This window comes from Manis pentadactyla, chromosome 13 (genome assembly GCF_030020395.1).
Source record: "Manis pentadactyla isolate mManPen7 chromosome 13, mManPen7.hap1, whole genome shotgun sequence".
NCBI lineage: Eukaryota > Metazoa > Chordata > Mammalia > Pholidota > Manidae > Manis > Manis pentadactyla.
The window spans coordinates 51,962,758-51,976,922 of record NC_080031.1 but is presented as its reverse complement, the minus strand read 5'-3'; the positions used below and the strand labels follow the sequence as shown (position 1 = coordinate 51,976,922).

Below are 14,165 nucleotides of genomic sequence, written 5' to 3'. Positions count from 1 at the left end.
TTACCAGGGAGGGCACTATTTATCTTTTATAACTGGATCACCTCCCTCCAGGGTGTTGTCTCTGCTTCAGATGTCCCTCCAAAGGACAGTTTATTGATAGGGGCACAATCCTAAAATGGCCCTGAGCTCACCATGTTAATTTTGCCTGCTTTTTGTTCTGCTTCAGCACTAGGCAGTGAGATCCTTCAGGAAAGTCAGGAGTAAATTCATTTTTGTAGATCAAATGCTTCATGTACTGTCCTCATTGAAGCACCCAAATATTTTTTTTTGTTTTCAGTTAATGAAATAGAGAAAATGAGTTGTAAGATGACAAAAATAAAAACTTATAAAAAGAGAAACAACTCTTTCAGAGCTGTGCTGCAAAGGGAGAACCAATTTCTTACAAATCACCAACTGAGCACATACCCCCCATGTGTCAGCCTGACGGGATTCAATTATCTGAACTTTGCAAGAGTCATTCAGGCTTTTGAGCACATAGGACACTGCATTCTTTCCTTAGTCTTTCCTAAATTTATGAATAAGTTAAATGATGAGAAAAAATGTCCAGCGATCTGAAAGCACTCTGTCCCTGGGGATGTTTGGATGTATTACATGAAGTGAGAGTCTTGGCCAGGTGTCCTATGCAGCAATCCCAGCAGAGCCTGCTTCACGTCTTTGTTCCTGAGGCTGTAGATTACAGGGTTCACTGTTGGAGGTACCACAGTGTAGACCACAGAAAGCAGCCTCTCAGTAACTGATGGTGAGTTTGAAGGTGGTTTGAGATAAACAAAACAGGCAGTTATCATAAAAAGGGTGACAACAATGAGATGGGGAAGGCATGTGGAGAAAGCTCTAGACTGACCTTTCGTGGTAGGAATCTTCATCACACTAGAGAAAATATAAACGTAAGAGATCATGATACAGATGAAACAAGACATGCTTAAACAGGTACCTAGTCCAATACTCACATAAACTATCATTGGTGTTTCAGAGCAGGCCATCTTTAGTAATGAGGAGACATCACAGAAAAACTGTGGAATCACAATGGAGCCACAGAAGGGCATGGAAAATGTGCCATCCGGGTACACAGCTCTAAAGAATCCCCCATGGCCCAGGAAACACAAGCCATCAGGATACAGGTGGCACCACTCATGAAGACCTCATAGTGCAGGGGACAGCAAATCGCCACATAACGGTCATAGGACATGGCAGTGAGCACAAACATCTCAGCTGTTGAAAAGGAAGTCATTAAGAGTACTTGGGAAGCACATCCTAAAATGGAAATTGACGTGTTGTGAGTCAGGTTGTTGACAATGAATTTTGGGATTGGGACAGATACGAGGAAGACATCCAGTAAGGACAAATTCCTCAGGAAGAAGTACATGGGTGTTTGTAGATGCAGGTCTAGGGTGATGAGAGTGATGATCAGAAGGTTACTCATTAGGACAGCCAGGTAAACCACTAAGAAGAGCACACCATTTACAATCTGGAGCTCCCAGGCTTCAGAAATCCCCAGAAGAAAAAATACTGTTACAAAGGTGACATTGGCCATGCTAGATTCTCCTCACTGCCTGTCAAGACAAGGAGATATGCAAAGAAACATCAATTTACACTTTCTAACAAGAATCATGTTGATACAGAGAATAACATCAGTGAAAAAGGGGCATATGCCTTCTTTAAATCATTCTGAAGAATTACTAACAAGTTCCTTCTTTTAAAAGTAAAGGGATTCCATTAGTTATGTGTGCAGTCAAATAGTCTTTGTGTGAGTTACACCTGATCCTGTTGTCTCAACCTTATCTAGCCACCAGAAAAATATAATTTGAGTAAATACAGGACTTTTACTGTATATCAATGGATATTTGTATCATTAATCTATGATTAATGAAAAATACTATTGTTTTCAAACAATCCAAATTCCTGTCTTTAGGACTTTTATGTTATTATCCCTAATAGTATAACTGGAGCAATTTATCAATTCTCCTTTGTTCCAAGTATTATGACTTCACATTTGTGCTATTTAATAATCCAACATAGCCAAATAATTTTTTTAACCTTATGGGTCTAACCAAAGGAATATTAAAAATGATTCTATGTTCAATGATTCTATTGTCTTGAGGTCATGTAATTCACATATGTTGAACATTTTATTTATGTGTGTGAAATAATTATTTAGGAAAACTTCAATTCCTTTGAATATGCACATGGGTAGAGAATGCTGTTATTAGGAAATGTTCCCAAATGTTGATATTTTTATAAGAGTGTATCTTAGAGTCACCATAATAAAATGTTTCCCTATCTGAGTGAACATGCTTTCTTTGTCATGTGTTGTCTATTTTAATATCAGATATCTGCTTTCAGAGTTCAAAATGTTTCCTACATTATTTACTAGTGCATATTTATTTATTTATTCTCTATTGAAAATATCAGGAAGTGCTCTATATTTATTGGACAGCAAATTGTTTGGTAGAGACATAATTTTTTTGAAAGGCTTATTTCTGAGATTGTCCTGTCAATGTGAGGGGACAATGATGAATAAAAATACATATAAAAAAGAAAGAAAACCAATGGTGATGGGTGACTTTAAAATAAGAAAAATCTCTTATTTTAGAGATTAACAAAGTATTTATCCGAGATTGGAGGTGGACAATTGTTCCCTATTGTGGTGGCCTTGAAACCAACATACACACGGGAAGAGAATGAGAACACAGGTCGGAGACCAGCGGGAGAGCCTCTCAGGGAGCACGGCTCGCAAGGCAGAGCAGGGCGATGTGCGTCCAGGACGCATGCGGAGAGTCTGTGCGTGGTGAGCGGCAAGAACGCACAGTGCAGACATCAGATGGCTTGGAAGGCATTTATCACCCTATTCCAATTTTCTGGAGAAAAACCCAGAGAGCTAGCAAAATAGGAACAAGAGTGAAAAAATATGTTGATGTCCTCCCTAAATTTCACAAAATTCTTTAAGACTCACAAATCATTATTTTGGAATAGTGTTTTACCAATAGAAACATTTTACCAATAGAAACTTGAAATTCATACCTCAAAATAATTCCAGTTCTTCAATCACCTGTGAAGGATTATTTTTTAGATGATTCCACCAAGTGCACTTGAAAGTGAAAATCTTACTCATAATAAAAATCTTTAGTATATCACTTAAGCTCCTGGAATTAAAACAGAACTGTATCTTCCTTTGGAATTTCTCTGTCATTAGAGCATATAGTTGTATTTCTGTTCTTCTGTGGAGGACTAAAAAATGGCTGCTAAGATGCGATCGTTTCTTAACATGGAAAGTCAAATATTTAAGCAACCAGGAAATTCATTGCTTCTCCTTTTATTTTAAAATTGACATCATTGTTGTAGACAATAAGTGTCTACAGCAAATTATTTTTAAAGTATGTGACTGATGCTTAGAGTTCCCCAAAGAAGAACATCTTAGGAGTCCTCTGAGTAGCCTTCTTATATAATTACCTGTTAAGGCCTTACAGTTATAATTATGGGTATTTTCTGGAGGCAGAACTGTTCACACCCCAGAAAACATTCTGGAATACACCAAGAAGGACATGAGTCAGACTCTGGGTAGAAAATAAACAGAGTATTTAAATGGTCCTTTAATTCTGCTTATTAATAGACTATAGGCTAGTGATTGCCACTTTATAATTGATGATTACCACTTGGGCATGTGAGCACTTGGATAAAAATGAATATTATTGTCAGATATTGCTAATTACTGACTCAGTGGGTCAGGGCAAAGTTGAAGAACATAATTTAGTCTGTCAAATTGGCAAACCAGATGGATCTTATGCTTTGCAAATCCTTGCTGTAGACCTAGTCATCTAACACAAAAATCAAAAGATATTTTATTGTTCATCTGGTTAAGGCCCTCAGTGTAGAGTAATGGAACTGGATTAAATTTTAAAGAGACAATTTGAAAATGAGGTGATTTTGGTTTATTTGTGAGGGTTTTCTCTTTGGCTTTTAATAGGTCTTACTAGCATTAATCACTTTTAGTTATTTTATTTGAAAATACTTGTAACTACTTGAGTTATAATTAGCAAAATGCCATTGTGTACTACATAGTTCCAGGAAATTATTTTAGTAATGAAACTGAATAAAATTCAGAGCACAGTATATCCACCTACCTTTATTTTGTTAAATGGGTTTTGAGCCATGGTTGTTATTTGTTTGTGTGCCAGTTACGGTTTCTGGGAACAGACGCTTTGATGGAGTAGTGCTGGAAAATGTTTCTTGGGTGATTAAGAATGATGAATAGAAAAGAAAGAAAGCAAAACTGGTATTTAGCAACAATGATCTGGGCTCAAATTTTGGCCATTGCTTCTGTTGATTCACGGATTTTATATCTTTTTAGCAGAATTTATATAATAAGTTCATACTGGAGATTTTTTATTTCAATCCAACTCCAACTAGATTTTCCTGTTCTTCACTTCTTCCATTTTTCGTACTGACAACCTGGATCTCAAAAATATTATTTCCTGATTTTCACAGTCTTAAAATGTGCATAACACAGTTAATCCCCAGTCACACCACTACAATGACCAGTTTACATAAAATAGTTAAAGATTCTTTGTAGTCCTTTTTCTTTGCCTTCTAGCTTAAGTATATATGTTTAAGATGCTCTGGTCAAAAGATATGCTGAATGAATTCCTCTTAAAAAATCTATCAGCATAGCTTTGCTTTTCATCTTGTATAGTTATTTCATTTGATTCAGCCTGCACTCACTTAAAATTTTTCTTTACTTTTGATGACAACTTTTTAATACGTAGAAAATTAACATGCCTTCCAAAAATAATGAAAAATATTTAAAAACAATAACAGTGATAACAATAACAAAATATATATAATTGAAATTCCACTTCCTTCCCATCCTTTTTACTCTCTTGCTCAGTATTACCCAGGAAACGAGTTTCAAGGTTTAATGGATTATTTTCACGTTTCATTTTTTTGAAAAAAGAAGAGTGACATATGTTTTCTTATTACATAGCATACTGTGAAAACTGTTTTGCCTTAGATATTTCACTTAATATTATCTGGGAATCACTACTGATCAGTTCTAGAGATTGCCTTCCTTCTCTTTTATAAACCAAAGAATAACTGATTGTATTATATATGCCATAGCTTAACTAATATCCTGTGTTTGAACATGGAGTTACTTTCTAAAATTTGGCAACTACAAATAATGGTACAAATAAAAAGCCTGTGAAAATGTAGTACTGAATACAGGAGGTGCATCTTCCGGGTATTATCTAACTGAGCTGATGATTGCCCCTGTTTATTGGCCCCTATTTTGTTACTTCGTCACTGCAGTCTATGACTATACTTCGAAGCTCAGTGACTCTAAACTCATTTTTACACATTCAGTTGTTTTGAATATAGCAAAATAAATTAACATGAAGTAAAAAATGTTAGCCTGTAGAAACTTCCTACCTCATGTACCCCACAAAATGGTACCACAAGATCTCTTAGCTCTAACAAAGACAAATTCTGGGACAATAAAGTTGGTGAGTCTGCCAGTTAATTTTTGTTTCCAACTCTTCTTTTTTTTTAACCTCTATTTCATCTTTCCTGGCAATTTTTAGGGATTACCTAAACATTTTATTTATAATCTATTTTTAAATTTTGTTGTTGGATTTCTATTTTTATTTCTTATAGCAGTTCTAGGAATTACATGCTTGCCTTTGCTAAGTCACTTAAAATTATTATTCTACTATTCTTGAAAATATAATAATATTTGCAATCACATGGAATCACACATATTGTCAATAATACTTCGGTATGTGTTATAAACCCAACAAGGCCATATTAAATATTTAGTTTTTAAACATTCATAAAGCTTATAAAGAAATGAAGTTGGAAATTGTCCAAAAATTAAAAGTGAATTATTGACATTTACACACATATTTATTTCTTATAATATTTAATAATTTTTCTCAGGAATGGAGTATACCCCTTGTATCATTTTATTCAGTCTGAATAATTAACTTCAGCATATTTTGTACAGCAATTCTTCCACCAACACATTCTCTTGGTCCTCTAGAAAATGATGTCTTTATTTTTATTTCAATCTATGTATGACACTCACCAATGCTGTGTTTACTGTGCAAATTACACACATCTGACTCCTAAAGCTGAGATGGATGAAACCTATATGTTACTCCTGCAATTGAGCATGATCTGCTTCCCAGTGTCTGCTATTGATCATTCTCCAATAATATCAGGTATTTATGCCATGTATTAAGTTTGGGTTTTACATTTGTTTTCTATCAGAGAAGAGGAATGGTCAGAAAGGGTTCTTTCCTAGTCTATCATTTTCAGAAGTAAAACATTTCTTTTGACAAGACCAAACATGAATCTATAATCTGATCAGTAAAACTTGTTTTCTGGTACTTAATAATGTCCAAACAAACCCTGCAAATGATTCAGTAGTTGTATTTATAATCACCAAAGATGAAAGCAACCAAGGAATCCTTCAATAGGAGATCAGGTGAACAAAGCATAGTACAACCATACAATGAATACTATTCAGCAATATACATGCATAAATTATTAAAGCATACAAAAATCATGCATCAATCTTGAATACCTCATGTGAAGTGAAAGAAGCCAACATGATTCTAATTACTTTCCTTTGGAAAAGTAAAATTATAGACACAGTACAAATCAGTGTTCTTTATGTTTTAAGAGGAAGTAGGTTGACTACAGTATAAGAGATTTCTTAAATAAACTTTTAAGAATATTCTTTAATTTATTTTATTTTGTAAAATACATATTACATAAAATTTCTATTTTAGTCATTTTAAAGGTATAATTTTGTGGTATTAAATATATTCATAATGTACAATTCTCACCAATATCCCTCTCATGAACTCTTGTCATATTCAAAACCAACTACATCCATTAGGCAGTTATCATATTGATCTTCTCACTCTGGCCCCTGGAAATCCCCATTCTACCCTTTTTATTATTACTGTCCTCAACTTTTGCCCATGTCCAGCCTCTGGTAGTCACCATTCTACCTTCTGTCATTATTATATATATATGAAGAACATTCCATCCAAAAACAGTAGAATATACATTCTTCTCACATGCACATGCCACATTCTTCAGGGTAGATTGCATGTTGGACCACAAAATAAGTCTCAAAAAATTCAATAAAATTTAAATTATATCAAGCAACATTTCCAGTTATAGTCATATGAAAATAGATGTTTATTACAAGAAGGAAATGGTAAAATGCAATATTCACAAAGAAAAATAAAGCTGGAAGTATCACACCCCCTGATTTCAAACTACATTACAAACTATAGTCATCAAAACTGTTACAAAAATAGACACACAGGTCAATAGAAATGAGAGACCAGAAACAAACCTACACATATATGTGCAATTAATCTAAGACAAAGGAGCCAAGGGCCTACAATGCAGAAAAGGAAGCTTTTCAGTAAACGGTGTTGGAAAACTGGACAGATACATGCAAAAGAATTAAATTAGATCATTCAGAAAAAAATAATTCAAAATGGAGAGATTGAATATAAGATTCAAATCCAGAAAGTTCCTAAAAGAACCCTTGGTAGTAAATTGACATTGGTCATAAGGACATCTTTGTGGATATGACTCCAAAGGAACAGGAAATAAAAGCAAAAATAACAATAGAAGTGCATTGAACTGAAGTGCTCTTATAAAGAATAGGAAAACATTATTAAATGAAGAAGCAACTTACTAAATACAAAGAGATATTTGAAAGCAAGTATCACATAGGTGGTTAGTATCAAAAATACATAAGGAACTCACACAATTCAACAGTAACAACAAAAAACCCATACAATTCAGTTAAAAATGTACAAGAAATTAGGATAAATATTTCTACAGAGAAGAGGTACAAATGGCTGACAGGCACATAAAAAAATGCTCAAATCACTAAACAGAGAAATGCAAATACAAACTACAGTGACATTATCACTTAACATCTGTTGAGTGTTTATTATGAAAAAGAGAAGAAATAACAAGTGTTGAAGAGGATGTGGCTAAAAATTGTTCCCAGGATTGTTAATCGGCATAGTCACTAGGGAAAAGAGTATGGGAATTCATCAAGCATTAAGAATAGAACTTCCATGTGACCCATCTATTCCACGTCTGGGCATTTACTCAATGAAAACAAAAGCAGTAATTTGAAAAGATATACGGACCCCTATATTAACTGCAACATTATTTATAATAGGCAATAAATGGAAAGAACCTACTTGACCATCAATAGTTAAATTGATAAAGCATAAGTGGTTTATGTATAAACTGGAATACAACCAAGACAAAAAAAGGAATAGAACCATGTCATTTGTGACAAGGTCTATGTACGGATATGAAGTTATTACACTAAGTGAAATAAGTGAGATATAAGATGAAATAATTCAGAAATAAGATGAATACAATATGGTTTCACTCTTACTTGCAATCTAAAAAAATTGAAAATATTAAATAAATAAATAAAATAAAAATTACTCATAGATGCAGAGAATAGCCAACTAAATACTGGAAGGGAAGGGGTTAGTGGTGAGAAAAATGGGTGAAGGACGTCAAGTACTGTGACAGATGGTAAATGAACTTGGAGTGATCACTGCAGTGTAATCAGATATGTAATTATAAGGCTGTACAACTGAAAATTATGTAATGAAATAATTATACTTGATTGCACAAAAAAGTTTCATGAGACATTAATCAACTTATGCCATCATCATAATTCACCATTTCTTGTTGAGAAATTAAGTAAATATTGCACAAAGAAAGTCACAGAAGGTAAAAGCCAAAAAAGGTCAAACATTTCATTATTTTTAGTGACATGCCTGTCATGTATCATGAAATCAATTTTATTTGTACATTTTGTCCAAAAGGAATAATTTATAATTTTATAATTTTAAATATCAAGTAGAAATAGCATAAGCCTGCTTGACTAATAAACCTAGGGAGAAAATACTGTATGTTTACATTATATTTAACGCTGGGAAATCAAAGTAAAACCTGTTTTTATTTTACTAACAATTTTAAAACTGGTTTTATTTACCTAAGATTACTTTAGATAATGTATACTTTAAAAATATTGGTTTAAATTCTTTATTTCTGAAAGATTTAGATACCTAATTTATGTAAGTGCTCATTTATCTCTAGAAATTGTGAATATAACTTCTTTAAGAAAGTTTATAAATTAATTTAGCAACACCACATGTGAATAGAAAAACATCACAGATTTAACGTACATATAAGCAGACATACATAAACATGCATAAAGATGGAAACATAGATTTTTCTACTTTGTGTTTCAAAATTTGCAGCCATGGGTCAATAGAACTTAGTAATAGAGACTCTGGTTTTTTTTTTTGAAATAATTAGTTCTTCTCTTTTCTCCACATTACATATCTTTTTGTGAATATTGTCTCTGTCAAGTAGGAAAAATTAAGGGTACCTGTTTCCTAATATTTTCTGGAGGAGAATTTCAAGTCCCTCCCTTGACCTGAAATGTAATTTTAAGGAGGCTGTGGACCAAATTTTAGGAGAGTGACCAAGGAGACATCTATGGTATGAATCTTCCAAGAAAAAACTAGTGGCCCAAGAATCCATTATATTTCCGATTCATTTTTTTTCTCCTTCTCAGACGGCGGTTGGCCCTCCGGGGGAGTGTCTCTGGGTGCCTGAGAGTCCCCGCGTGAGGAGGGGCCCAGAGCTCAGGTGACGGTCAGGACTGCAGCAGGAAAGGATGCGACGGCGGGGAAAGGGTGACGGAGGAGCAGAGGTCCGAAGGGGGGCCTCGCAAGGAGAACAGGGGAACTGGGTGAGAGCTCCAAGGCGGCAGGGAGGGAAGGGGGAAAAAGCCCTCGGCGGAAGCGGGCTTCCAAGGGTCACACTGGGGGGCGTAAGTTTCCCAAGGAAGCCAGTGAAACAGCAAATTGCCTTCAGCAAAATCATGCCAGTGAGATGGTTAGAGCTATTAGATCACAGAGTCATCAGGCATTCAGACAGTAGCTCAAGACAACGGGAACATTCCCACGGGCAAAGCAGGCTCAGGCTGAGATGGAAGGAAAGAGGACTTTAAACAGATGGCTTCTGCAGGACTCTCATTATCTGCTTCCGATTAGGCTAACTTCTGACCACAGAGCTCTTTACAAATACAGTTCAGAAGTGGCATTATCTAGTATCATCTTGGACACACAGACATTTCTGGAATATTGAAGTCTTTTAAAAATTATTTTATCTTTTAAACCAGAAATAAACTAAGAAAGGTTCTCAAGACTAAAATAATGAGCCTTTTATTATATAACCATAGACTCTAGAGGCATCCCCAAAGGCAGGGTACAATATTACAGTTTTAACATAAATTAGTCATGGGAGTGGAAGTCCAGAAATAGGACGATAGCCAATAATACTCTAATTTCTTTGAGTGTTGCCAGGGGATAACTACACTTGATGTGGTAAACATTTAGTAATGTATATATTTGTCCAATCAGTATGTTGTGCACATGAAACCAATCTTATAAAGTATATCAACTATATTTCAAATAAAACAATGAAGCCCTCTCAAAGTCCAGAATGCCTCCCAAAGTGAGCTGCAAGGCTGAGACAACTCATAGCCTCCCCTGAGATCCATCAAAGGCCGGCAGGATGTCAGCTGCAGATGGGGCGCGACTCACATCTCTCTCCAGCCTGTGACGGGCCCCCAGCCTGACAGCCGGTCTCCTGCACACACAGAAGCAACGCCCTAGATCCTGGTAGGAGGAATACAAGGCAAGTTCTTAGGAGCAACAGGAAAGTAATGACTGATACCCAGGGACAGAGAAGATCTATGACCAGTTCCAGTGTGAGCAGAGTCACGGTGCAGAGAAAGCTTTTACAAGTGATTTTGTCCTGCTCATCTGAACGGGGAAAAGAAGGAAAATGGGAGAAATTTCTTTTTCTTTCTCTCCCACCCAGTCAGCACAGAGACCCAGGAGATCTGACTCTGTTAATAATTATTGCCCTTTGACAGCTTCTGCCAGTTTCCCCAGGATGTCTTCCTCAGGCTTTGGAAGGAATGGGTTTTACTAGCCATCCCTGTTAGGGCGTCAGAAACTTCAAGAGAATAAATATTTATCTTCCCTCTTTATTTTTAGTTCTTGAGTGGAACCCCTGAATAAGATAAATCATATAAGATTAATCAATGTAAGTTTTATATATAGAGAAGCCTCTCTAAATTAACTAAAGACCTGTAGAAATGGTTCATACTGAGAAATTTGATGCTCTAGTTGATGAAGAGTGAAATGTGGAAAGGTGTGGAAGGATGAAGAGTCGGGGACAAGTGTGGTGAGCCATAGGAGCCTTACCAGGGCTGGCCTGCTCAGATGCCGCAGTGCTCCTGGTCTGTGGAGCCGAGGAAGCTCCTTGCCGCTGGGTACACAGAGGCAGGGCTCACGTTAGGGTTTCATGATCCACTCCACAGGAAGGTCAGAAAGTCCTTTCTGCACCTGCCACTTCTCAAATTCTTTCAGTTTGAAATATTCACCAGTTAATATTATGAGCATATATTAACCTCTTGCAACTCTTATCTTAATGGATTTCATGTCCATTATTGATTACCACTTGAAGGAATTATAATTTCAATTATTAAAATTATAATTCTATAATTCTTTCCATAAAACAAGCTGCCACTCTTCTAAGGAAAAAATTGGTTTTTAATCACTGTTTTCTCTGGTAATAAAAAGATAACATAGAGAGTAAGAGAACTGAAACATTTCCAGGGATCTCCACAAAACAGACAAGTTCTGAAATATTTAAACTACTATTTTACCAAGACAGGTTTTCCTGATGCAGAGTAACAGTCTTTCCTTTTGTCACAATTCTTCTTAACTACCTTGACACATGAACATATCTAATTATGTTTACGATATCTACTTCTTTAAGGGAAATGAACATATAATTTGGGGAATTTTTCCATACACCCTATAGGAAATCTTAAACATATCTTTATGTATAAGAAACACAAAAGTTTTATTTTATCATATTCAGTTTTTCTTTCCAATTTGATGTTAGTATGCTAAGAATCAAAAGTTGTCAGAAGATACTTGGGGACATGTTAAATGAGATTGTATGTGAATGAGAAACAGTAACTAACCATATATCTAACCCAAGAGACCATAAAGAATTTGGTGTTATCATTGAAACAGACAACATGATTGAAGCATTTGAAGAAAACTGTGTTTTTAGTTAAGAACAGAATAAATCAATATAAGGCCAAAAACATAGTTTTGATGAGACACACTCTATAGGTAACAACATTCAATGCGATGAAAAATCTTCCATTGAACATCTGCTATAATTTTAAGACATTTCATGGCTTCTTTTTAGACTCTGATTAGAAATATTAACATTAACTTGAGACACAGTTCAGATGCAGTTTCCTCCAGGATTTGTGTCTGCTTTAGGTGTCCCTCCCAAGGACTCTGGAAGGGTCTGCATGCACATCCACAATGGCCCTGAGCCTACTGCATTATTTTCGCCTGCTGTTTGTTTCACCTCAGCACTAGATGCACCTTCAGTGAAGTCACATGTAAATTTCATCTTAGCAGTTCAAATATATTTCATGGTACTGCACTCATTCAAGAGTTTCATTTTTTTTGTTTTTGGTGAATCAAATAGAGAAAATAAGTTACTAGGTGACCAAGAATAAAAACTCTTCATGAAAAATAAAACAATACCTTTGGTGCTATGTCACAGAGAGAGTGGATCCTGGTCATACAAGTTCAGCAAGTGGGAGCTACACTGTCTGATGTGGTACAATTATCTAAACTTTTAAACAATCACGCTCTTCAGTGTTCATTTCCTAAAGTGTGTATGAATACAGTCCTTTCTTTCCTCAGGTCTTTCCAAAGTTAAGGGTGAGGCCAATGAAGAATAAATATCCAGCGATCTGAAAGCACTCTGTCCCTGGGGATGTTTGGATGTATTACATGAAGTGAGAGTCTTGGCCATGTGTCCTATGCAGCAATCCCAGCAGAGCCTGATTCATGTCCTTCTTCCTGAGGCTGTAGATTACAGGGTTCACTATTGGAGGTACCACAGTGTAGACCACAGAAAGCAGCCTCTCAAAAACTGGTGGTGAGTTTGAAGGTGGTTTGAGATAAACAAAACAGGCAGTTATAATAAAAATGGTGAAAACAATGAGATGGGGAAGGCATGTGGAGAAAGCTCTAGATTGACCTTTCGTGGTAGGAATCTTCATTACACTAGAGAAAATATAAATGTAAGGGATCATGATACAGATGAAACAAGACATGCCTAAACAGGTACCTAGTCTAATACTCACATAAACTATTTTAGATGTTCCAGAGCAGGCCATCCTTAGTAATGAGGAGACATCACAGAAAAACTGTGGAATCACACGGGAGCCACAGAAGGGCATGGAAAATGTGCCAGCTGTGTACATAGCTGCAAATAAACCCCCAGTAACCCAGGAAACAGCAGCCATCAGGGCATAGGTGCCACCACTCATGAGGACCTCAGTGCAGGGGACAGCAAATCGCCACATAGCGGTCATAGGACATGGCAGTGAGAACAAATATCTGACCTCCTGTAAAGGAAGTCATTAAAAGTAGCTGGAAAGCACACCCGAAAATGGAAATTGAATTGTTGTGAGTTAGGCTATTGACAATGAATTTTTGGATTGGGACAGACACGAGGAAGATATCCAATAAGGACAAATTCTACAGGAAAAAGTACATGGGTGTTTGTAGATGCAGGTCTAGGGTGATTAGAGTGATGATCAGAAGGTTACTCATTAGGACAGCCGGGTAAATCACTAGGAAGAGCACACCGTGTACAATCCGGAGCTCCCAGACTTCAGAAAACTCCTGAAGAAGAAACCCTTTGGCTAATGTGGCATTGACCATATGCTGGATTCTCTTCACTGCCCGTCAGGAGAAGGCGATATGCAAAGAAACATTAATTTACAGGAACCATACTGATATACAGAATCATTTCATTGAAGAAGAGGCATAGATCCACCTTAAATGCCTCTGAAGAGTACTGAAAAGTTCATTTTTTAAGATAAAAGGATTCCATGAATGATATATGAAGTCCATAAGTCGTTATATGAGTTACACTTCACCCTGTAGCCTCAGCCATAACTTCCTACCAGATAAATACAATAAATT

General features: G+C 35.9%; 2 pseudogenes; both read right to left on the bottom strand.

The window, feature by feature from the left end:
* Positions 1-587: 587 nt before the first annotated feature.
* Positions 588-1,531, bottom strand: LOC118920030 (olfactory receptor 14A2-like; annotated as a pseudogene).
* An 11,427-nt stretch (positions 1,532-12,958) lies between these two features.
* LOC118920029 (olfactory receptor 14A2-like) lies at positions 12,959-13,901 on the bottom strand (annotated as a pseudogene).
* Positions 13,902-14,165: the final 264 nt, after the last annotated feature.